This window comes from Benincasa hispida, chromosome 6 (genome assembly GCF_027475165.1).
Source record: "Benincasa hispida cultivar pf3 chromosome 6, pf3_genome.v1.1, whole genome shotgun sequence".
Taxonomy (NCBI): Eukaryota; Viridiplantae; Streptophyta; class Magnoliopsida; order Cucurbitales; family Cucurbitaceae; genus Benincasa; species Benincasa hispida.
Genome location: NC_143483.1, coordinates 20,209,036 through 20,212,297, shown reverse-complemented (window position 1 = coordinate 20,212,297; position 3,262 = coordinate 20,209,036). Strand labels below are relative to the sequence as shown.

General features: G+C 44.7%; 1 non-coding gene across 1 annotated transcript; it reads left to right on the top strand.

Annotated features, from left to right (window-relative positions):
* Positions 1-2,703: 2,703 nt before the first annotated feature.
* Positions 2,704-2,809, top strand: LOC120080668 (small nucleolar RNA R71). The gene has a single exon (XR_005482618.1). It is a non-coding gene; the product is annotated as a small nucleolar RNA R71 (small nucleolar RNA).
* The last annotated feature ends 453 nt before the right edge of the window (positions 2,810-3,262 follow it).

Here is a 3,262-nt window from a genome sequence, read left to right as displayed (position 1 = left end):
GTAAAGATGTCACTAAACTGGCGCTTCCTCCCTTTGGTCTTTTTAGGTAACACATCATTTATCTTGCATTTTCCCGCCTCGTGTGCTTTGGCTTCCTACACCAGCTCCCTTAATTCATTTTCCAACTCTTTTTGGAGGGTTGACTTCCTTGGCTTGCCCGCCTCGTGTGCTCTGGCTTCTTGCACCAGCTTCCTTAATTCATTTTCCAACTCTTTTTGGAGGGCTGACTTCCTTCGCCCCTGTCGTGCAGGCTGGTAATGCTTCAATTCCTTTTCTAACACTCTAGACCTTGAGCAGCTCTCATGCGTTGCACCCTCAGGACCAGATGCAAACTGCTCTTCTTCATCCTCCAAAATTAATTTCCTTTTTCTCATCACTCTCTTTTCTTTCGATGGCCTTTCATCAGCGTCAGATTGGTGAGGTTGCTATGCATCCGGGCCAATTTCCCTTTCTCCCTCTTCTTCTTCCAACTCTGCTTCAAGCATCATCGCATAATGCTCTGCTTCATCAATTTCAAGTGATGCATCGGTTGGGTTAGGACACATCACTTGTTCCTCTTTTTCTTGGCCTTGATTCAAACTTGCTAAAATTGATCCAAAAACTTCTTGCTCGTCTCTTCGATCCAATTTCGCAAGTTCTGCACTATTTCGCTCTAACGCAAGACTATCAGAGTTGGGCTTGGGGGGAGTGATTGGTGGGGTGCCGAATGGGGTAAGCGGTGACCTGGGAGATGAAATGATAATGGGTGAATGCGGCTGAAGGGTTTGGCTAGCTCCTTCTACTTCAATGGGGTAAATGGTGGCTAAGGGTTGGATGGATAATGGAGGAAGTGGACGCACTACGGGTGATGGTGCGGTGTGGAGATGAGCGGGAATAGGGTCATGCATTGCACCCACCGGCATAATATTTGGAATGAACGGTGGTGGGGCAGGCTTTGTATAGGGTTTCTCGGCAGCTGCGGAAGAAGAAGGGTGCTGCCACCTCAATTTTGTGGGAGTTTTGGTTTAGAGGCGGTTTTGGGTTTTTATTGGGTTTTAGAGGATTTCGAGTGTGTGGTGATTTCGATGGGCTTCGACCGAGATGGTCGTTGAGATATAGAGGAAGGCCCTCCGTGCGAAGACTTGGTCGGAAACGGAGTTTTTGTGGTTTGGCGAGGGTTTGGAGGGGGCAACATTGAAGTAGAAGAAGATGAGAAGAAACTTACCGGCGACATATCTACATAGCTCGTTGATTGGTTTTGGCTGTCGGATGCTGAAGACATTGTGGCTGAAGGCTGATCGGCATAACAGACTTGAACGAAGGGCGGTAAGGCTTCGGGAGCTAGAGTTTTTTTTTAAGTAGGATTGAAGGAGGTGGAAGAAGAAGAGGTTTTGAAAGTTCGCATTTTATAGGTCTAGGGAGAGAGGATGGTGATGTCAGGCGGCGCCTGACATCCTCATTTATTAAGAAGACGAAAGGACGTGCCTAGGGTTTCTAGGTAATCGAGTGTTTTGTGTTTTCAAGATGCGTCCTTTCAATTTGGGCCATGCATTGGCTTACGTCCAACGCGTCAGTTTTATTCCCATCCTAAGCTTCTTCCGGTTGTACACAATTTTTTTATTTAAATTAAATAAATATCTTAAATAAGAAAGCAATAACATTCATCAATCAACTTAAAATGTAATGCAAAGACAAGCAAACAATGAGTAAACACAAATGCAATGATAAAATACATAATGGAAAAGAAATGAAGGTAGAAGAAGCATCCCTGGAATATGTGTCGATGTGAATGCAAGGGTGCTTCGACGCAAGCCTCATTTTTCTTCGCGTAATTCGAGGGATGACTTTTGTCGTTCTACACCATCTTCAAAGTAGGGTTTCACTCTTTGCCCATTCACCTTGAACATATTTGTGCCATCCTCCCGCATCAACTCTACTGCTCTGTCCTGGGGTTTCCATGTTGCTGGGCAAGACTCTTGGCTGATGACTCTTCAATTCACTCGTAATCTACCCCTCCTGTATCTCCAGAGTTTTGATGGAAGACGCCTGGCTTTTTAGCAATGCATCATTTTGGGCAATATACTTCTTTAAGAGGTTTTCAAGCGGAGATGTTGAACTTGACCTGACCTCCTCTATTAAAGGATTGTTGGTGTGGTTGTTGTGTTGGTTGGAATCCAGGCGGCGGTCCTTGCCTTTGCTGCTGGTTTACCCTTGGGTGATGTGGCTTCTGTTGATTACCTACCTAAGAGAAATTTGGATGGTTCCTCCATCCGGGATTATATGTGTTTGAGAATGGGTTATTTTTAATAAGCATACTGATTGTGGATTTTGTGGGCAATCAGAGTAGGAATGGGGATCTCCACAACCCACACAGCTAACCATGGACTATACGAATGTTTCTATCTGATTTACCTTTTCCGAGTTTGATGCATTCCCCAGGGACATATTCTGCAAAAGGTTTGTCATAGTAGCCACTTGTGCAGAGAGCGTGGCTATTGCGTTAGAGTTAATAGAATTCACATTCTGAGATCACCTCTTCCTTTCTGCTCTTGCATCGTAAGTGTCGTCCACCCATTCCATATTATGCTTGAGTATGCAGTCCAATATTTCCTTAGCTTCATTATAAGATTTTCCATGATACCACCAGTTGCAGCTGCGTCGGCTGCCATTAAAGACGCTCTATTTAATCTACCATAGAAGGTCTCCATCTGGAGGGTTAACGGTAATCCATGATTGGGGCAATTCTTAACTAATCCTTTAAAGCGCTCGTATGCGGCACTCAAGGTTTCAAATTCTTCCTGCTTGAAGTTTATGATCTCTCTCTGCCTTCTTACATTTGTGGTGAGTGGGAAGTATTTCTGCATGAATTTCTCTACCAACTTTTCCCAGGTTGTGATCTCTCCAAGCTCCAAAGAACTTACCCATTGCTTTGCGTCGTCACGCAGAGAATATGGGAATAAAGATAGCCTAATAGCGTCTGGAGTGATTCCAGGAATCACAAACGAGTTGCTTGTCTCCAGGAAACATTTCATGTGGGCGTGAGGGTCTTCTCCCCGAGCACCCCCAAATTGTCCAACTGTTTGGAGCATTTGTAACATCACAGATTTCATCTCAAATCTTGTCCCATCTGGCGTTGGATATATAATCCCTAGTGAGAAATCATACAACCCAGGAGACGCATACTCCCACATGGGAAGCGTACTACTGTTTGCCATTATGATAGAATTTTTCGCAATGTGGGCTAGATGTTGAGCTAAGTTATGCTTCGCTTGTTCGTCCGACA